The sequence below is a fragment of the Tasmannia lanceolata genome, unplaced genomic scaffold (assembly GCF_043159265.1).
Source record: "Tasmannia lanceolata isolate RefF3 unplaced genomic scaffold, GAP_Taslan_0.1 ptg000005l, whole genome shotgun sequence".
Taxonomy (NCBI): domain Eukaryota; kingdom Viridiplantae; phylum Streptophyta; class Magnoliopsida; order Canellales; family Winteraceae; genus Tasmannia; species Tasmannia lanceolata.
Window position 1 is genome coordinate 246573 of NW_027518682.1, and position 23451 is coordinate 270023.

The following is a 23451-nucleotide window of genomic DNA, read 5'->3' on the forward strand; positions in this document are numbered from 1 at the left end:
GGGTGGTTTTAGGAAAATGGACTAGATTATCTGTCCATTTTGACCACCACAAATGGTGGGTTAGGGTTAGGATGATCCTATGGAGCTAATTTATTGTGGACACCCTATCTATATAAGGGCCTTTCAAATGAATGCTTTGGATCATAGGAAAAATGTGGGCCTACACTGTTTGTACACTCGAGCGCACAAACATCTCTCTCTCTCTCTCTCTCTCTCTCTCTCTCTCTCTCTCTCTCTATATATATATATATATATATATATATATATATATATATATATATATATATATGAGTTAAGTGAAGCTACACATACGTGTAGCTAACTTAGCTACACCGACGGCTTAAAATACAGTGGGCCCCACATTGTTTGGGTGATCCAAACCATTCATTTGATAGGCCCTTACATTGATAGGGTGTGCCCAAAAAATCAGCTCCATTGGATGATCCCAACCGTTCAAACTGTGGAGGCAAAAATGGACAGATTTGTGAAGGTTTTACACGTCCATTTTCGCCTCCACAAATCGTAGGGTTAGGATGATCCTATGGAGCTGATTTTTAAGGCACACCCTATCTATGTGAGGGCCAATCAAATGAATGGTTTGCATCACCCAAACAATGTGGGGCCTACTGTATTTTAAGCCGTCGGTGTAGCTAAGTTAGCTACACGTATGTGTAGCTACACTTCTCTCTCTCTCTCTCTCTCTCTATATATATATATATATATATATATATATATATATATATTTTTTTTTTTTTTTTTATTTTTTTTTTAGAAATAACGATTTTATTGCCTGAACACAGTCAATACAAGGGGAAAGGACGTCTCGGAAAAGAGCATGTCATTACATGCAAGGAAGAAAAAGCCCTATACAGGGGACGGCTCAACAATACAGAGTAAGTCGCGGTCAACGCCCTCCTTGGCAAGGATGTCCGCCCTGTCGTTGGCAGACCGCCACTTGTGAGCAATCGACGGGCGTAACATGGCCACCAAATCCCGAATTTCGTCGATTTTGTTGGCCAATCTCCATGTCCCAGCATTCTTGTTAAGAGCCCATGCTATAGCGTTAGAGGAGTCACCTTTGACAATCAGCAGGCCAAGGTTATGTCTCGCATACCATCGCAGACCATGTAGGAGCGCCGAAACCTCAGCCTCGTTCACATCGCACTCCCCAGCCGGGCCGGAGTAGGACGTAAGCACGGCACCAAATATATATATATATATGAGAATAGAGTTCCTAAGGTGTCACCTCATATAGCTTATATGAGGTGGCGCTTAAAAACATAAGGGGCCCACTTTGTTTGGATGATCCAAAGCATTCATTTGATAGGCCCTCACATAGATAGGGTGTGCCCAAAAATCAACTTCATAGGATCATCCTAACCCTTCCATTTGTGGAGGTTGAAATGGATGAGTATAAACATCCATAAATCTGCCCATTTTTAACCTCCATAAATGGAAGGGTTAGGATGATCCTATGGACCTGATTTTTTGTAGGCACCATATCCATCTAAGGGCCTTTCAAATGAGTGGTTTGGATCACTCCAAAAATGTGGGCCCCTTATGTTTTGTGAGCGCCACCTCATATAAGCTATATGAGGTGACACCTTAGGAACTCTACTCTCTCTCTCTCTCCATATATATATATATATATATATGGAGAGAGAGAGAGAGAGAGAGAGAGAGAGAATAGTGTTCCTGCGTAGCTGCTCAGATAGCTTATCTGAGCAGCTGCTTCAAAAACTCATGTGGCCCACATTTTTGGGGTGATCCAAAGCATTCATTTGAAAGGCCCTTCCATGGATAGGGTGTGTACCAAAAATCAGCCCTATAGGATCATCCTAACCCAATCAAAGGTGGAGGGGAAAATGGACAGACACTGTTTTTGACCATTTTTTCCCTCCACAATTGGCAGGGTTAGGATGATCCTAAAGGGCTCATTTTTGGTACACACTCTATCCATAGAAGGGCCTTCCAAATGAATGCTTTGGATCACCCAAAAAATGTGGGGCCACATGAGTTTTTGAAGCAGCTGCTCAGATTGGATCTTCCTAACCCTAAAATTTGTGGAGGGAAAAATGGGCAAACATAGATTGGAATTGGACCTCTTGGTACATCTACTACTCCGGATATAATTCCCCTTTGTTCTTCTGCTGGTCTGTTATGTGTTAACGTTTTTCTTCCTACTCTTTCATTTCCGCTTAAGCTTCCCCGGTTTGGGGTTGATTGGTTAAACGTCCCATCCGTTGGTAATGATCTCAACAGGTCCCTCAAGGAGACTCCATTTTCTCCCTCATTCTTCTTCTTCTTCTTCTTCTTCTCCACAGTAACACGTAGATTCTCAACAGTTCACATGCGAACCCTATGTTTGCACCAAATTGTTATCAAAGCTCAGATCCCTTATAGAGTTCTTTCAATTTTGCCACCACTTCAATTGTCCGGGAAAAACCCAGTTAGAGTCATCCTCCTTAGTTATATGCTTTGAGTAGTTCATCTAGCGCCTCCAATTGTTTGGTAGAATTCCTAATAATCTAAGCTAGTGATTTTTTGTCTATTAGGAGACATTCAGATAGTACATGTGTTTCTTACTTCTTAGCACTGTAGTAGGTCTTAAGAGTCTGTCTGTCACATGTCCTTTAGGTGTAACTTACCTTGTTTTGTGTCATTCTATTCTTGTTTTGGTGTCTTAATATCTTTCCAATACCCATAGGGTGCTCCTCCACGTTGAATTATCTATAGTTTCAACCGTGGCTTACGGGGTCAATGTTCTGCATTAGGGCAATGACAAACCCAATCCCGAGGGGTTTGGAAAAAACACTCAGGCTATGTTGGACCGACGCTTGTACATCAGTACATGTTAGCCGAGATTAGATTAGGCCTGAATCGCATTAGCAAACATATTGTGCTCCAAGCTTTCCCAGGAATGTTGTAATCCCTAGAAATACGCGCCTCCTCCTGTACAAGGCAAGGTGAAAGGACATTGATTGAGGTACCACTAGTTCAGCTATTAGAGATCATGTAGAATTCGTTTGACCCCCACTTTTCCTCATAAGAGTTGTGCCACGAGACCACCTCTAGGTGACATGAATATGGATCGTGGATTTCTAAGACCCAAACCACACATTGTTACCTTCAGATGTTTCAAGTATGGTAAATAGAGTCACGAATTATTCGATTGTCCTCTTAGGACATTCGATCCTCAAACTAACCTATTGAAATCCGTAAATGATAAGGATAGAACCAACACTGAAGAAGGAAATGATCCCCATGATGAAAGTACTCCACATGAAGGGATGCCCAGTTAATCTTGTATGGGTGAGCATAATGCAACCGTACTTGATTGTGATCGTGTGAGAATAGTTTGTGTAACCCAGTGCAGGGTAGGGTAAGTCAGTCTATTACAAGTCAAACTTCCAACAATGTCATATATTTCCCTATAGTTAGAACTGTTAGGAGATTTGAGTCTGTCGTCGTTATTATTGATAGGTTCTCTAATATGTCTCATTTTATGTCAATTTTTGTAGCAAGGTTCTCCGATGTGTATAATTTTTGGAGAGTTTTATAGTATAAAGGGGTTATATTTCAATTTGACAGCACATACGACTCCCGAGCTGATAGACATAAATAGATGATAAGCCACAACTCAGTGCATTTGTTGAAATGCTTAGCTGCCAAGCAGCACCATCAATGAAACTTCCAACGGCTGAGTTTATAGACTAAAGTGCCTTTACCATTTCTTTGATACCATTTGTGGCAATCCCCTTCCACACTACTTAGACTGTACCCCTATGCTCTGTCCCAGAAAGCCCAGTGCCGAGGGTGACACTTTCATCCGCTACATTGAGATATCACGACTGAGTATTGAAAGGACCCAAGTGGTCGCTGATTAACATCAGGGAGATCACTTCAACAACATGTGGGCGCTGGAAGTTCATCCATGGTCCGAGTGGTTTAACAATGGGGTAATGTATAAGTTTGGACAAGAATGTGATTGTCTTCTTACAAGACTCTGAGTTGTTTGTGTGTTTGTGTTGGGGGGAAGCTGCTTGGGACTTCTGCTGTAATCTTAAGGAAACAGAGTTCGTTGATTTGGTCAGTCTTCTCTCACTTTTTGAAAGTTGTTACATTCCACAAGCAGTAGAAGATAAACAGATCTGGGTTTCGAATCTCAAAGGAAAGTTTATAGTTAGATCCATGTTCAAGTTCATCATAGCTAAGGACCCGTCCAAGGCTGGTTGGCAGTACATTTGGAAGGCCCTGGTCCCTCCTTGCATCCAATGCTTTTCTTAGGCAACTATGCCAAGGCAAATCAACACAGTGGATCCTCTTCAAAGAAGAGGATTCCACTTACCCATCATGTGCGCTTTTTATAAACATTTAGTGGAGATCGTAGACCATCTTCTTATGTATTGCCCCTATCATGCAAGGTTTGGCAAAGACTGATGAAATGGTTGGTCTGATGTGGTCGTGCCAATGACGATTCCGGAGATGTTTATTGGTTGGCATTGTACACATTTGGGATCTTTGGGGTGGGTGCTATGAAAGATGATTTATTTTGTAGTTACATGGAACATAAGGAGAGTGAAGAATGAAAGGATTTTCGAGGTGAAAGATATCACTGTTAACAGGTTGATTTGGAAAATCAAGCACATATCATTTAATGGGTGTGTACTAGAATAGGAATTTGTGGCTTTGCTTTTCAAGATTTCACAAAAAAAGGAACGATATTTCAAGGGGAAACATAACTTAAAAAAAGAAAAAAAAGGTAGCATGGAGAGCTCCCAACCAATGCAACCAAGCTGAAATTTGACGGGAGCTCGATTGGCAATCCAGAGCGGGCACGAGTGGGAGTATTTAGAAACCATGAAGGAAATGTTGTCTGGTCGTTCTCGCAACCGATTGGAAGAACCAATTCAAATGAAGCTGAAATTCGCTCTTCTAACCGGATTTAGATTATCAATTTATCACTAGCGATTTGCAAGGAGGTATTGTATATCAAAGGAGACTCCTTTAACACTATATCTTGGGTGAAAGGCAATAGCATGGGATCGTGGCAGTCGGCAAGTTACTTTGATGAAGTTAGAGATTCACACACACACACACACACACACACACTTTTCTCTTTGTGTGTACCATAATTTTTTATAAAATTCACTTTTATCTTTTCAAAAGAACTTCTATCAAGACATGTGAGAGATCATTTAGGAGGATGTGATGTAGATTATGGAGGAATTCTTTCATAGGAGTGTGCCTTGTAAAAATCTCAAGGCTACTTTGGTCACTAATCCCAAAAAATGTGGATTCAAGAGATGTGAAAGATTTTAGACTGATTTGTCTGGTAATTAGTGCCTACAAAATAGTTGCAAAGACTTGGGCTTTAAGGTTGTAGGAGTTTATGGGGGATATGATCTCTTATAAAGGGGCCTTTGTAGTTGAGAGACAGATCTTGGATCAATTGTTTGTTGCAAATTAATGCCTTCAAATAGAAATTGAGGAAAAGGGATATGGATTCGAGTTAAAAATATAGAAGAAGAACAAGGCTCTTGCGAGGATGGGTAAGTGGCCGGAGGATTGGCAGTGCCCCTATTGCCATTACCATAATTTTAGCTGGGGGAAAAAATGCAGAATCTGTTTGCAAACCAGGCGGGAATCGGTCTTTCTACGTGGGAGGGGAGGATCTCCCAAACGAAGATCTAAGTCAGGGGTAGGCTCTACTCTTGCGGGCTTGTGGTGTTCGCCCTGTAAGGATTTCAATTTCACCTGGCGGGATAACTGCCGTTGGTGTTGCCAGATTAGTGGCCCCTTTAAATGGGTTACCCGTTCTACTTCAGTTCCTCGCTCGGAGGCGGTTTATGGGGAGGATGATCGATGGCCCGACTCTGGTGAAATCTCATCTCATGAGGAAGGTGGGATGTCAATCTTATCCATTTCAGGTCGGGAAGTGGATACTCTAGTGGAGACTCTCAAAGCCTGTTTGATAGGGAAGAAGAAAGAACATAATGGATCTATAGAGGACCTTTGGCTTTGGGTACAAAAATTCTGGGACATCCCGTCCCTTCAATGTCCTTGTATCCTAGCGGAGGATGAGGTTCTTTTTATGTTTGAATCAAAGCTACAAGCCCTACAGATCCTCTCCAAGGTACCTGAGGCGTTTGGGACTAAACTGCTTTCCCTATCACCATGGAATAAGGACTTCATTCAAGGAGCGGAAGCCTTTGGTTGAATTTTTATGGTATCCCTTTACACGTCTGGGCCATTTCAACAGTGGAGGCTATTTGTAATGGTTTTGGCAAGGTACTAGAAACAAAGATGGAAGGTAGCCATCAACACTGTATGAGCTTTGTCTCGGTCAAAATACTAGCCCCTACATGGAAGATTTTAGATTCCTTTGTCAAGATTAGGATCCTTGAAGATGTCTACACCATCAGGGTTGAAATCCCGGAAAAATTAGGGGATTGTATATCTAATCTTCAGCATTCATCGTTGTCACCAGTTGAAGATCCCCTGGTGTTTCAGGGTTGCTTGTCTAATGGCTTCTTGGACCCCGCACAGAATTCAAATTTCAAACCGATCCAATCAAATCTTACTGTCGCGCTGCCCAAAGCTGGATCTAAAATAGACGTTGAGAAAGGCGCGATCTAAGAAGCACGGGTACTCTCCGGAGGTCCACGTACCTGTGTCAGGTGCGTATCGGGTGCGGGTGCTCTTGGGTACTCTTTGGGTGTGTACCGGGTACGCACCCAGGTTTGTGTACATATCGGGTACGCACCCGGTTCAAATTAAATCGAAAATTACAGATTTACAATATATGGGTTGTCCAAAAGGGGGGTTGAATATATCAAAATATCTATAATATATATATCCCATAATTAAAAACCTAACAACTTAGAAGTAATATTAGATTTTGGTGATGTTATTGTTATTTGATTGTTCTCCAATTAAATTGTTTGAATTCTTTAACAAAATATTTTATTTTTTTATTTTTATAAATATATAATAAAATATAAAAATATATTATATTCAGCGTACCCCCAACGTACCCGTATCCTATTTTTTTAAGAAATCACGTATCCACGTACTCGTATCGTGTCGTACCCGCACCCCGTACCCGTATCCGTGCTTCATTGGGCGCGATGGATTCTAGAATCAATGATCTTGATCGGATTAGCCTGTCCTTGGTGGGGTCTGAGCCAAATGACCTCCTTGCCCCTAGGCGGAAGGTCACATGGCTGGATCTGCCTTCCAAGAAGAGTAAAAAGTTGGTCACCACTCAAGGGTAAGGAATATTTCTTATGGCGACCACCTCCTTGGACTCAAGGCTCGGGTGTCATTACCAAAAGAAAGTTCTAATATGAAAAATTTGGAGAAATTCTCAGGACCTTTTAGGAGGGGTATAGCAGACGGCCTCCAAAAGCTATTAATCTACAGCCCATTCTCCCAGGATAGGTCTTGCTTTCGGGTAAGCCTCTAGTGGTCTCCCCCTAGTTCTAGAGGATAGTAGCCTTTTGGGTTTGGGGATTCCCCCTCCTAGTACATCCATAAGAAGTGAGGTTATAGAGGCTATATTGTGTCGAGGAAGTTTCCTTACTTTATTATTATTGGCTTCGGGGAAGGGGCTGCATTCCATAATTTAGCCATTTGTCTTGGCTTGACCACATGTTCTAAGGAATTTTAATAGCGAGAAGTTATAAGGCCGTGGGTCTGGAATTTTAGGGTTTCTTTAGTATAGTTCCTTGATAAAAAGCCAGTGGTATAAAGGAAGGTTTTCTAAACAGGTATGGACAACGCCTCCTCTTCTCGTGCTGGTGGTAGGAGCAGACGGCTCTTCATGGAGATTGTTGTTTTAGAAAACATACTCAGAAGGATGAAGACGATGGTCTATGATGAAGGAAGGACTCTCATCAATGACCCGACTCACAAGGAGATGTCGGGAGACCTCCTCCAGAAACAATGGACTTTTCAAGTTAGAGGCCCAAGACTGCCCCTTCACCTTGTATGGACTCTGTGGGACTGTGAAGCACGGGTGCTTCAAAATGGCCCGCGTACCCGTATCGGGTGCGTATCCAACACGGGTGCGCACCCGATTAAAAAACTTTTTTTTTCTAATTTTTACGGTCGGGTGCAGTTCGGGTGCGCACCCCGACGCACCCGACACGTTTTTAAGTGTTTAAAAAAAACAAAAAAAAGAGGCTGCCAATAGCAATTTGGGGGGGGGGGTTTAAATTATATAAAAGGGTTTTAAAACCCAAACCCCACTCACGCAACTCTCTCCCTCATCCTCTCTCTCTCGTCTCTCGTCTGCAACTCTCTCTCTCTCTCTCTCTCTCTCTCTCTCTCTCTCGGTTTATCTCTACTCTATTTCTCTCTCTCCTTTATTTTTATTTGTGATTTGCCCTAAAAAATAGCCTAAAGCCCTAACCGATTGTGAGTCACATAAAAATCAATTTGGAGCTCACAATCGGTTGGCATAATCTTAAAATGGATTGTGATTTTGAAGCCCTAAACTGATTTTCAGTTTGGAGGTCACAATTGGGAATTTGGGATTAGGGCTTTGGGGCCTAAAGCCCTAAATCCCAAATTTCCAATTGTGAGCTTTCAGGCCATGTTAATTTGAGATTGTGACATTCAATTGGAATCCCTTTAGGGCTCAATTAGAGGGGTTAGGTCATTAGGGCTTTAGCCTTTAGCCCTTTACCCTTTACCCTTTAGGGCCATGTTAATTTAAGATTGTGACAATCGATTGAGAGCCCAAAACTGATTTTAGGAGTAAAAAATTATGTTTAATTTTGACCCCCAAAATCTGTTTTGGGCTCAATTAGAGGGGTTAGGTCGTTAGGGCTTTAGCCTTTACCCTTTAGGGCCATTCTAATTTAAGATTGTGACAATCGATTGGGAGCCCAAAAATGATTTTAGGAGTAAAAAATTATGTTTAATTTTGACCCCCAAAATCCGTTTTGGGCTCAATTAGAGGGGTTAGGTCGTTAGGGCTTTAGCCTTTACCCTTTAGGGCCATGTTAATTTAAGATTATGACAATCGATTGGGAGCCCAAAACTGATTTTAGGATTCAAAAATTATGTTTAATTTTGACTCCCAAAATTCGTTTTGGGCTCAATTAGAGGGGTTAGGTCGTTAGGGCTTTAGCCTTTACCCTTTAGGGCCATTTTAATTTAAGATTGTGACAATCAATTGGGAGCCCAAAACTGATTTTAGGAGTCAAAAATTATGTTTAATTTTGACCCCCAAAATCCGTTTTGGGCTCAATTAGAGGGGTTAGGTCGTTAGGGCTTTAGCCTTTACCCTTTAGGGCCATGTTAATTTAAGATTGTGGCAATCGATTGGGAGCCCAAAACTGATTTTAGGAGTCAAAAATTATGTTTAATTTTGACCCCCAAAATCCGTTTTGGGCTCAATTAAAGGGGTTAGGTCGTTAGGGCTTTAGCCTTTACCCTTTAGGGCCATGTTAATTTAAGATTATGACAATCGATTGGGAGCCCAAAACTGATTTTAGTAGTCAAAAATTATGTTTAATTTTGACCCCCAAAATCCGTTTTGGGCTCAATTAGAGGGGTTAGGTCGTTAGGGCTTTAGCCTTTATCCTTTAGGGCCATGTTAATTTAAGATTGTGTCAATCGATTGGGAGCCCAAAACTGATTTTAGGGCCATGTTAATTTAAGATTGTGACAATCGATTGGGAGCCCACGAGATTCTTGTTGCTCGTTGGAACAAGAGCAACACTCCACTTCATTGCTTGGCTCATTCATTGAATCCAAGGTTAGGTGACTTTAAATTTATTTGGATTATTAGTTATTTATGTTTATTTCTAAGTTCTAACTTTTGACTTGAAATTTGAAGCTAAATTAGTTTTTTCTTTCTTAAAGGTATTATACTGAGCAATGGCTTAGTGAAGATTCAAGTCGGGTGCCTCCACATAAGGATGCAGAAATTTATAATGAGAGGATGAAGTGCTTCAAGAGGTTCACCAATTCCTCGGACCACACAAGAGCTAATGTGGAGTTCGCGCAATTCTCCATGAAGTCCGGATTATTCAATGATGTTGATTCCATCAATGAACGGTTCACTATCAAGCCTCATGAGTGGTGGGCCATCCATAGTACATGTGCCCCTATGCTTCAAAGCATAGCTTTGAAGATTCTTATGCAACCTTCATCGTCATCTTGTGCCGAGAGGAATTGGAGCACTTACTCTTTTGTGCATTCTCTCAAGAGGAACAAGATGACTCCACAACGAGCTGAAGATTTGGTTTTCGTTCATAGCAATCTTCGGCTTCTCTCAAGACAAACTCCACAATATAAGCAAGGAGATACAAAGATGTGGGACATAGGTGGAGATACATTTGATTCCTTCGAGGATGTAGGGGTACTTGAAGTTGCTAGTCTTTCTTTGGATGAGCCGGAATTGGAGTCCATTGTTTTTACCGACGACGTAGAGGACGATGTTGTCGATATTGGAGATGAAGCGACTGACTTCTAGGATTGATGATGCATTGATGCTTTATGTTATTTTGGTGCTTTAATGATGAACTTAATCACGTATGAAATGAAGAGTAATATTAGAATTTTCCATTTTGGTGAATGATGATGTTATTGTTATTTGATTGCTTTCCTATTTTTAAAATTTTTTTTAAATAAAAAATATTATTATATTCAACGCACCCGCACCCAAGTTTTTTGGAAAATCAGGTACCCGTGTCGTGTCGCACCCACACCCCGCACCCGCACCCGTGCTTCATAGGTCATTGCCAAGGGGATCCTTTGTTGCATTTCATATTCATGATTGTTTTTTTTTTTTTTGGGGGGGGGGGAGGGGAGGGGAGGGGAGGGGGCTTGGCTTTGAGTGAGGTTCTATCTTTGGTTGAGGTGAGCACTTAGTTCTGGAAAGTATTTCCTTCAGAGAGGTAGGGAGTATCACCCATATTCAGTTTGCTAGCGATATCATAATCTTTTGTAAGGCATCCATTGAGCAGAAGGGAAATGATATCAGCACTTCAATGTTTTAAGAAGATGCGTGAAGCATCTTGTCGTTTAGTATTTAAAGAGCTTTTCAGAGTTTTTTGAGAACTGTAATATCCTTTTGACAGCTCTTTAAATACTAAACGACAAGATGCTTCTGCACATCTATTAAAACAGTGCAGTGCTGATATCATTTCTCGAGCAGAATTCTAATTTGGACATTGTATTCAGGTGGTTTGAGGCAGTCTCTCGCCTTGGAGTAATTATAGGGAAAAGTGTTTTGGCAAGATGTTATGTGGAGGGGGATATGGCTATCTGGATGACAAAGATGTTTGATTGTAAGTTAGGACATTTTCTTCCGTCTTGTTTGGGGTCCCCTTTTGGGTTTGATGTTCACTCCAAAGCCCTTTGGTCTCTCATCATTGATCTGGTGTAAAAGAAGCTAGTGGGTGGAAAAAAGCTTCTCTCTCCCTTGGAGGCCGCATCATTCTCATCAGGGCAATTCTAGCCTATCTCCCCAATTATTTTGTCACCTTTTAGAATTCTAATGTTGGTGTCCAAAAGCCTTGAGAGGATCCAAAGGGATTTTCTTTGGGAAGGTAAGGAGGAAGTTAAAGCACTTGGTGAAATGGGAGGAGGTGTGTAAGCCAAGTAGAGATGGGGGTTTGGGCATTGGCAATGTGGTTCCAAAGAATAAGGCTCTTCTTAGGTAAATTTTTGCGGAGGTTTGGAGAGCAAGGAGAGGCCCTTTGAAGGAAAATAATTGTTGGAACATATAAGGAGGGATGGGGAGGGTGGGTTATTATAAAGTTATGTAGAGGTAGATGCTCAAGGGCTTGGAAGTCTTGTTGTTCTATTTCAGATTGTTTTCATCTTGGGATTAGGTTTAGGATAGGGGATAGGGACGGGTGAAGTTTTGGGAGGATGGTTAGGAAAAGTTCCACTGTACCAAGCTTACCCAAGTCTTTATATTACGGAATTGGTATGCGGTATTATCAGAGAAAAAATCGTCCATGAAAATTACAAGAAAATGGAAACCACCCCTAGACGGATTTTTCAAACTGAACTTTGATGGAAGTTCTCTGGGTAATCCGGGCATGGCGGGTGTGGGCGGTATTCTTCATGACACCAACGGATGCACCATCATTTCTTTCTCTGGCCCGGTGGGTGTTTCTGACGCTAACGAAGCTGGGGCGAGGGGCCTCCTATTCAGGTTGAAGTGGTTTGCATCGCACAACTTGGGACCACTGATTGTCGAAAGCGACTGATCTCTTGGGCCATGAACATATGTCCGGCAAATGTCGCGGCGGGCGGGTTAGCCAAGGTGGGGGTTCAACTGGCGGACATTTCCATGGTTGTTGACCCTCCCCCCCCCCCCCCCCCTCCCCCCCCCCCTGCGATTTTAAGAGAGAATGAGTGGGACAGTAGTTTGAGGTGGGTGTTTCGAGATGAAAATGACACCATCATCACATTGTTTTTGGGTGCTATTGGCCGTGCAGATTCTACTTAGGGGGAACACCTTGGCTAAGTCCTCCTTTTTTGCCTGTTCTTTACAAGTTAAAAAATTATTGTTGCAAGGTTGTGTTATGGAAGGAGTTCACAATCTCTCTGCTTTATAAAGTTGCAGAAAAATGTGAATTTGTGACCTTGCTGGGCCAATTGGTTAATTGCACTCACAGTTAGCAAGGAATGACATACGACATGCACAATTATGACATCAGGTATTGTGTGTGATTGAAATTTGATTGCTCTTCTTTTACTTGGTCATGTGTTACGAAATTGATTCACAACTGCTTTACATGAACTAGTCGTGCAGAAAATGAAGACTAATCAGCCTGGTAATTGATTGATAAATGGCAATCTCACAAGCAAGTAATGTCAAATAACACACACAATATCGAACACATTCAATGTACAGATATTGGCTTGTTTGACATTAGCAAGTGTGCCTACATTTTTGACACAATAGTAAAATGCGGAAATAGAATTCTCCAAAACTATTTTTCACCCTTTTTGTTGCAATTATATGTTTGTGAATTGGATGATTTTTTTTTTAACTAAATGGAATCTACCTGCCAGGTTGGCTATCTTGGCATCCGAAAGATTGTTGATTTTGCAGCCTCATAATTGGGCTCTGAGGAGAGATCATGGCATGCTTCTATATTTCAACAGGTGTTTTTTTTTTTTTTTTCTTTTTAAGATTTTTGGAGAATCTCTTTATTTAAATGATATGCTTCGTTTGGGGCAACTCTTTGCTAGATCAGTGCATGGTTTAATTGTGCAGGCGGTACGGAGAAGCTGTTCAAGAGCTAAGCATTTGCATGGCTTTTGCACCGGATGAAGAGGCAGAGGTTCTGGAGCAGTTCATTGAGAAATTGCATTTGTTAAGGCTTGAGACGTCTTGGAAATCCTTGGAACAAAATAGCCGCTTAGCAGTTCCGTGACAACCATGAATACATATTCCATGGAATATTTGGGGGGCCAGTTGTGATAGATGGGCTGACGAGGGAGATTTCATGGATGGGTGTGTAGTGAGCATGAAAATTGAAAAGACCCTAAAAGCGCGGGGGTTGTTTTGTAATTTGATCTGCTTAGGAATGTCTCGACAATTTCGTAGAAAGCCATTTCGATGCTCACTTTTGCAGGAGAGAACAACCGCCTTATGGCAACTTCATTCGCAGTTGTTTTTTTTGTTTTTCTTGGAAATTAACAACAATTCATGATTCAGTTACAATTGATAGGGGACAAGACGTTCCCAAACACAACAGTATACAAAATCAATGAAACATGACTCGCAAAAATGACAAGATGAGCGACCTGCCCAAGTAGTTAACGACAGCCAGCGTTACTTGAGGCAGGTGTAAATCACGCAATGCTCGTCCAGAAGGGCTCCATCCTTTGCGAGTCCGTCTGCGACAGAATTAGCAGATCGGCGCTCGTGCTGTAACTTGGGCCGCAGTAGCCAGACGATGTCGCTAATCTCGTCAATCACATGAGAAAGTCGCCATGGTCCGGGGCTTCGACCCGATACCCATGCAATGACGTTTGCCGAATCACTCTCCACTATTAACGGGCCCAAATTGTTAAGAGAGAAACCATTTTAACCCAAAAAGGAACGTCTTCGCCTCCGCCTCGTTCACATCACAGATCCCAACAGGGCCTGAATAGGATAGGAGAGTGATTGCGCTATCTTCAGTCACCCCTCCAATGCCTGCTCGCCCCATATTTCTAAAAGAGCTACCATCGAAATTGAGTTTAAACCATCCCCTTTCAGGTAGTAACCAACGCGGAGTCACCCCTCCAATGCCCGCTCGCCCCATATTTTCAAAAGAGCTACCATCGAAATTGAGTTTAAACCATCCCCTTTCATATAGTAACCAATGCAGGGCTACAACCGACTTATGGATCTTTTCGATGGAGATCGTTTTCTAGAATTTGAGAATGCGCCCAATTGAATAAGGAATGGCCACCTTATATTTAGACCAAAACGCAATATCCAGCATGATTTCCAGAGTGATGTGATGTTGAGATTTCACCTTGTCGTGGAAAATACGGCTGTTCCTCTCACGCCAAATATGCCAAATAATAGCATATGGGACACACACAGCCACATCGAGTTGCCGAAACAAGAAGAGAAAGCTCTGGCCCAGTATAACAATACCGTGCTGATACGACAATGGAGGACGGTGCGTCAGGTTGTTGTATCCTGGGGGTGATTGTGGGCAGTGATCTGCTGCATCGGGATAAGTATGTGCCTCATCTCGCCGCATCGAAAAGGTTTATCTAACTCATTTATCTTTTGTTTTTAAGTAGGTCATATTTTGATTTTGGAGGAAAAATCAGTAAGATGGCATGGTACCAGAGCTAGGTTGTGCTGATATAATTTCCCTATGATTTGCTAGGGACCATCACAAAAGGCATTTGCATGGCCGGCTGTTGCATGAGAGTGCAACCACCTAAGATGAATTGAATAAATAAGACAAAATATGTGCCTATGTGGCCGCTCTCTTATGCAACAGCGCACTGGTCGCTAGCAAATCCCATGTATATGTTTGATGAGGTCCATCCACTGACATCAACTTTATAATTTCTCTAGAGATGGAAAGCAGAAGAAATGAAAATATGGATGATTGTATGTGGTAACATTCATGAGATGAGATAGTGACGTCTCTTTTTCTCTCTCACTCGCTCACTCACTCACTCAGATGTAGTTCAAGTGGGGCTGTATAACTAATGAAAGAAACAAAGGCGCACCCGCTTGCGGGAAATGAGTGCGGAGGAGGAGATGTACCTTTCCTATCATTAAAAAACGATCGACTTTTATAATGCTGACATGTCATTCTCTCCGCGTCATCCCACTATCCATGTGTGACCCTTTTTCCACGTGGCCTCTAACTCTGATAGAGAAAGACGTGACATTAATTGTAAACGGATAGCTTAAAATGATGCACGCCACCATCTCACTTTGTCCTTTCTCTTCTACATCAAGTAAAAGCAAATGAGTAATTTTCAAGTATAAAAAGAAAAAAACAAAATAGCTGACGGAATCACGAAGCAAGGATGAGAGGTGCTTAAAGCCACTGACAACGACTCTTCTTTTCCTTCACGGAGCACTGATGAGAGGTGATTTTCTTTTCCTTCTCGCTCTCGCTCTCGCTCTCACTCCACGGTCCGCCAAAACCTAAAAATAATAATTCAAATGGGTAGATGGAGGGATATACGGATGGGATTAATCCCTGGGAGCATAATTAACATTTTTAAGTTTTGTTTTAAAGAGCTGAGCTTCAAACCCCTTCCCTCACCCTCTACTAGTGCTCCAATTTTTATACATATCTCTTTGGGAAGAATCATATATTGGTGATTTCATTTTCACAAGATTTTGCGGATCTTTACCACTATTCCCTCTCTAACTACAGGTGGCCCACATGTGATCTTTCCTCGGCTTAGAACATACTATGGACTGCAGACTTGAAACATTCCAACTGCTACGCACAAAATCAAATGACCAACATTACATGCTACTAGTGTGGTAATGGTGCATTCGCTCAAACAAAATAAAATAATTAATCTCAACTCAAAGGTTGGTCATCTTATATATCATTGGTGAAGATCAAAAATAAAAAACAACATATATTCTCTTATAACTTTTATTTATATAATTTCTTTGTGTATTTAAAAGCAAGAAAGAAAGATATTGAAGTTATAAGAGAATATTGATTTTGATTTTTGATCTTCACCGTTCATATATCAGATGTCCAACATTTGAGTTGAGACTAAAGTTATGGATGAGCTTACGAAGGGTATCCTGGATGAGGTGCTGTGGTGTATGTTATTTGCAGATAATATAGTATTAATTGACGGAACCAAAGCAGGAGAAAATGCTAAGTTAGAGTTATGGAGAACTGCTTTGGAATCCAAAGGTTTTAGACTGATTAGGACTAAGACAGAGTATATGGAGTGCATCTTTAGTAATGTAAGGATATAATGACCCTTTTTTCCAATCTAAATGACGGGCCTTTAGCTCTCACCAAGCATGGCTACATTGCATACACATACTACAAATGAAAACACTCTCATTTAACACACCATAGATACAATACCAAAATACAAGAAGTAGATGGCAGATGGGCAATCTCACTCTAATATCTTCAATAGCGATTCATTCACATACAAAAAGGGGGCATTACATAGGGGAATGTTTTGGAGAATATGTAGGGAAGGAGAAGAGTAGATGGGGAAGGATAGATGGTTGCCGCATCCAAGGGCGCACTGCTCATGGAGGGGGTGTCCTCTTGAATGATTGTGGAAGATGGGCGATCTCCAAGTGCACACTGCTGCGAGGAGGATGGGGGATGGAGGATAGATGGGGTGCTCACTGCACCTTCACCATGTAGGAGATGCACTATCTCACTACCACGGCTGATCGGCTACACTAGCCAACTTCACTTCGAGACAAGGAAATAATAAGCAAGCATAATCCCTTTCCTTACCTATCCAACTTATTTATAACCAATACAAAACAAGGTGCCCATATCAAATCAATGCCTAGGCAAAAATGTCAAAGAGAGTGGCTTTTGCCCAATGCACACAGAAGGGGTGCCCTTATCATTTCAGCACCATGAAGAGATTGCCCAAAGAGGCCCTTGCATAATCGCGTATTTCTTAGCCCAAACCCACCAAAAGTTCCACTCACCCGTACATGGGTGCCAATATCATTTAATCCCCCAGGCGGAAATAGTGCAAAATAGTACAAAATATGGCCACCTCTCATACCCTTTGGACTCTAGATGGCTCTCCGACCAATGCTCCAAAGAGTCCCACTCCAATGGCCCCACAAGTGGACCATCTCCACCCGATCTAACCCCACAGATGATGCCAAAACACACAGAAAGCGGTCACACACGGCCCAATCCCTGCACTTCCATCCGATCCGTAATACTCGTTCAATGTTCCTAAAAAGGAACATTACAAATCTCCCCCTCTCAAATTGCTTGCCCCCAAGCAATTGCAAGAGGGATGGGACTACCATGTAAGTGTATCGTCCACGATCAAATGGGAACCTGGGTGGTACGTCGGGATCATCTGCTTGATGTCGTCTATGAGAATGGAACAAGAATCGAATGCAACATTGTTGATCGATGTTGGGGCGCAAACGGTCCCATGACATTTCCTCTAGACCAAGAAAAATTACCAATCGAGATCCTCTAGATGGCATGCCCACAAGAACTCCTTCCATTGAGTGGGTTGATGAGCAAGGAGTGTGCGAAACAAAATCCCCATCACAGAGTGAACCATACACCTTGATTGCCTCCTCTTTATACAGAGAAACATTAATGATCTCAACCTGAGGTGTGCGTGCCTCGTCCTTGTCGTCACCCACGCTCTCACCACATTCCTCAAGGACCTCTTCACTCTTGACCTCTAAATCAGCCCCAATGGTCTCAATGTCTATTGGACTCTGTTGTGTTGGCGACTGTAGTGGCTGTGTAGGAGTGCAAGTCACCATGGCACTCACATAGCTATTGACCGATGTATTAGTAACAATCTGAGCTATTGGTCGGTATGGATGCTGCGTTGGTATGTCTATGGTAAGGGATGAAGAAATGAATCTTTCCAAATCAGGAGGCTCTATCACTGCCATGAACTCAAAACCCCTCTTGGACTCAGCCGCCAGCCTCTCTATAGCCTCTAGTAGGGTGCGCTCAAGACGGGCAAAGCAGTTGTCAATAGCCTCGACGAAGCGTGCTACCAACCGTGCCTCTGTATTGTCATCCCTAGACCTCCTCCAAATTGACTCCATGAGGTCTTTCCAAATAAGTCCACCTAATGTGTAGGAAGTGCTTGGAATAACTCTAGTTGTGGCGTCTCACAGACCACATAACGGATACTTTGTGTGCAGCCATATATTGGATGTACAGTCCCACACAGCCCACTCGACAAGCAGTTGGTGTGCAGACTAGAAGGCCTTGCTATCCCTTGTAGAAGATCATGTACAACGCTTGCATTTCTAAGATCCAGTCCCAACTGCTTCTAGGGCCAATGCTTGATGCCTCATAAGAGGGGTGGCATGCCAAGTGCTCCAATCAGACCAGTCAACAAGGATGGAGTATAGATGTGCCAACTACACATTCAACTATACATGCCCCTCTCACAAGCAATAGGTGTACAACTTCAAGCTTCAACTTGGTGCATGCGGCCTCGTGGGCAAACATTGACACAACACAACCCACCTAATAACAGCACTTTCAACAACTACAGATGTGTCACAGACCAAACAATAAGCACTTGTTGTGCATGCCTTTCTAACGTCTCACAGGGCACCCACAAATGGTTGGTGTGCAGGTTCGAGCAAACAAGTTGTGTTGAATAAGGTATGTAGGTTTACGCTATGCACCTTCACAATATGGTTCGCATAGACGTTTCTTCAAACACCTGGTGGGCATCACTGCTAGAATGTCCCTGCAAACAATAGTTTGCAAGTCTCTTTGAGGCATTTCATCAAACATCAAGGAGGCGTCATTGCAAGAGTATTTCTGCAACTTTAAACTGCCTAGAACCGTGCCCTTCACTGGAGAATTTCCTCAAACAGTTGGAGAGTGTTGTAGCTAGAGCAATCCGGTCACCCAATGCGGACCAAACATTGCTCCATTTTCATCGCAGCTCTTGTGTGACGTCTACTATATCATCGGCAGGAGGCTTTTGCAACAAACAGTTGGCAGGCTTAGTGAAGCATTTCATCAAACATATGGAGGGCGTCCTTGGATGGGCATTTCTGCATCCAAAATTTGGCCAAATTCGTGTATACTGTTGGGTCTTTCTTCAAACAGTTGGTGTGCCAATGATAGAACGACCCTAAAACTCCCAGTTAGCCCATCTCATTGAGGCATTTCTTCAAACACTTGGAGACGTCCTTGGGCAAGTCTCTACAGCAACAAAAAACATAAGAGAAGTGGCTCGAATTCTTCACAGCTTCTTCGTGACTTCTTGGGGCTACAAAGGATGGCAGGACGCAGCTCTGATACCACTTATAATGACCCTTTTTTCCAATCTAAATGACGGGCCTTTAGCTCTCACCAAGCATGGCTACATTGCATACACATACTACAAATGAAAACACTCTCATTTAACACACCATAGATACAATACCAAAATACAAGAAGTAGATGGCAGATGGGCAATCTCACTCTAATATCTTCAATAGCGATTCATTCACATACAAAAAGGGGGCATTACATAGGGGAATGTTTTGGAGAATATGTAGGGAAGGAGAAGAGTAGATGGGGAAGGATAGATGGTTGCCGCATCCAAGGGCGCACTGCTCATGGAGGGGGTGTCCTCTTGAATGATTGTGGAAGATGGGCGATCTCCAAGTGCACACTGCTGCGAGGAGGATGGGGGATGGAGGATAGATGGGGTGCTCACTGCACCTTCACCATGTAGGAGATGCACTATCTCACTACCACGGCTGATCGGCTACACTAGCCAACTTATAATGACCCTTTTTTCCAATCTAAATGACGGGCCTTTAGCTCTCACCAAGCATGGCTACATTGCATACACATACTACAAATGAAAACACTCTCATTTAACACACCATAGATACAATACCAAAATACAAGAAGTAGATGGCAGATGGGCAATCTCACTCTAATATCTTCAATAGCGATTCATTCACATACAAAAAGGGGGCATTACATAGGGGAATGTTTTGGAGAATATGTAGGGAAGGAGAAGAGTAGATGGGGAAGGATAGATGGTTGCCGCATCCAAGGGCGCACTGCTCATGGAGGGGGTGTCCTCTTGAATGATTGTGGAAGATGGGCGATCTCCAAGTGCACACTGCTGCGAGGAGGATGGGGGATGGAGGATAGATGGGGTGCTCACTGCACCTTCACCATGTAGGAGATGCACTATCTCACTACCACGGCTGATCGGCTACACTAGCCAACTTCACTTCGAGACAAGGAAATAATAAGCAAGCATAATCCCTTTCCTTACCTATCCAACTTATTTATAACCAATACAAAACAAGGTGCCCATATCAAATCAATGCCTAGGCAAAAATGTCAAAGAGAGTGGCTTTTGCCCAATGCACACAGAAGGGGTGCCCTTATCATTTCAGCACCATGAAGAGATTGCCCAAAGAGGCCCTTGCATAATCGCGTATTTCTTAGCCCAAACCCACCAAAAGTTCCACTCACCCGTACATGGGTGCCAATATCATTTAATCCCCCAGGCGGAAATAGTGCAAAATAGTACAAAATATGGCCACCTCTCATACCCTTTGGACTCTAGATGGCTCTCCGACCAATGCTCCAAAGAGTCCCACTCCAATGGCCCCACAAGTGGACCATCTCCACCCGATCTAACCCCACAGATGATGCCAAAACACACAGAAAGCGGTCACACACGGCCCAATCCCTGCACTTCCATCCGATCCGTAATACTCGTTCAATGTTCCTAAAAAGGAACATTACACATAAAGTTCACCCAGAGATTTGAAGGTCAGGTAATCAGTTATGACCGAAACATCATTTACATGCATATAGGGGTGATGGGGACATCAACAATGGGCGTAGATTCAAGGTTTACAAGCGCAGACGTAGACGCGACTGATGGCGGAGATTATAGCATGGGCTACAGACATGGGCATTTTTTTACTCTTCTCTCTGATGGAGATGTACCTTTTTTGTGCCTTTAGATGCCTAGCTTGGAACCTATGTATTTGTTTATTTAATCTTCTTCTCAAACACAATCATGCTAGTGCCATTCCATTAACCACTTTAATTACAAGATAACTTAATATATATGAGTTGCTTAAAAAAATCCCGCGAGCCCCTCGTCTCCTTCAAAGAAAGTGGGCGTCCCACATAGCATCATCCCATGCACGTCTACATGTGTGCCATTCATATTTTTAAAAAAGCAAATAGGAGTAGTCAGTCCAACATTAGATTATTGCCAAACACTTGATACCTAAATGAATGATAGAGTAGGGCACGAACATAATGTAATATATTATAGTCTCCACACCTACCCTATCAGGCCTTTTGTTGAATCTCCAGTGGCTCATCGAACAATCTTATCGTCCCATTAAATCTATTCTCGGTCGTTAAGTATGGATCGTTGCTTGTATGTAGCTTTTGACATGGCCATTCAATCTTTCTATTGGACAGTTAGGATATCCAACTCAACGAAGTTTTGAAATGAGAGAGAGAGAGAGAGAGAGAGAGAGAGCATATACAATAACCATTCAAAAATTATGATAAAAGTGAGATCGAGAAAAAGATATATAGAAAAGAAAATAACACATCCAAGAAAGGGATAGTGTGCAAAATATGATCCCTTCGTTGTAGGATAAATGAAATAGAATATGCAGTGTGTAAATTGTGGTTTGGGGGGGGAGGGAAGAAAAATGAACAAGCATCTAAGCTGCAACACTCGATCGAGGACCCCCCCAACTGAAATGGATGTGGGACTACACGTACAGTGCTTTCAATGACTTTCAGGGGTCGACGTCATATAGAAGGCCTACTACGATGATAGAGAAATGGATGACGAGTGTCACGATTTCAACTAATAAAACTGAAGAAACAGATCGTCCATATGTATTATTGAAAGGGAAATTTGATTTTATCTCTAAATCTTTAATTTATTAAAGATTTAGCAGAACACTAAAACAACAAGGGGGTATCTGCTTTCGATCACTACTATTGGGGAACGCTGATAATGCGAATTCAGGCTCTAGTCCCACATGGGTGGGTCCCCCTAACCAGACCCCCCCCCACCTCCCTCCCTCAGTGCGCTTCTTGCCTTTCTTTACCTTGTTCTTTTTCTTTTCCCTTTTCTAGTTTTTTCCTTGGATGGGTTTGATGCTATGATTATTTCTTTTCCTGGCAGGAATGCTTTAGTCTCATTGTAATTCAACGTGGCACCTACTTTTGATTTATTCAAATTGTCCACTTGATAATTAAGCCTCGATCACTTTGGATCTCCTATGACCTAAGAATTACGCCAATCATATAGCTGTAACATCAAATAATGTGCAATTTTTTTCAATTGCCTGTGTGCAGCTGTTGGCCGTTCATGTACAAATTAAGAGAAAAAAACACATTATCAGATGTTAGAATTAGATGATTGGCATGATTTTAATTTGGGCCACAAGGGATCCAAAGCAAGGGGTTATTAATTAAATGGTTAACGGACCCACTATGCCGTAGTGGGGGTGGCACAACAGGGTCACGCTCTGCTACAAACTGCGAAAGGAATCCAAAAATGGGGAGTTGGGAGTCGATGCTTCTTACTTTATCATATCTATGAAGGCAGTCCAGGTATAAGATTTTGAAAACGCCTTTACTTGCGTCGAGCATTTTCCCAATGCCCACTTTTACTTGGCCGAACCCAACAGTGTTACCAAGAATATATATATAGTGATCGAATCAGCTATAATTATATACAGATATCAGAGGTATATATACAATCTTATCGAAGGCATATAAGAATCCGTTGGATGACAAAGTTTTCTTCGTCTTCCTTCTACCCTCTCTTTTTCTTTATTCTCTCATGTATACTGAAAAAGAAAAATAAAGTTGGAGACTTTTAAGTGGCGTGACCCAATCAAGTTGTTTAAATTAGTGTTGTATGATGAGACTGCGTGAGGCCCACGCCATGACCATCAAAGGGGCGGGCCCTCCTCTACCATGCCCCTTCTATTTTCTAAATTAATGCTTTTTAAGCTTATTCTTTTATTCTTCAGACCATGATAACATTTAATTAAATACTCAAAAGAAGAAGAACATTCATCAAAAAGAAATGAGACAGAGGGGGCAGATTCCCCTTTGTTAGAGAGAAGCAGTTGAAGAAACAAAAAATAAATAAAAAATAAACGAGAGACTTGTTTCTCCCCTTCTTAACCATGTTTAGAGAGTGTGTGCAAGTGGGTGCTCCATGCCTTGCACCACTACAAATATATTGACATGTCCAATG

General features: G+C 42.2%; 1 long non-coding RNA gene across 1 annotated transcript; it reads left to right on the forward strand.

Moving 5' to 3' along the window:
• Positions 1-1892: 1892 nt before the first annotated feature.
• On the forward strand, positions 1893-10622 carry LOC143876966 (uncharacterized). The gene is made up of 2 exons (XR_013250498.1): positions 1893-9769; positions 9877-10622. It is a non-coding gene; the product is annotated as an uncharacterized LOC143876966 (long non-coding RNA).
• The last annotated feature ends 12829 nt before the right edge of the window (positions 10623-23451 follow it).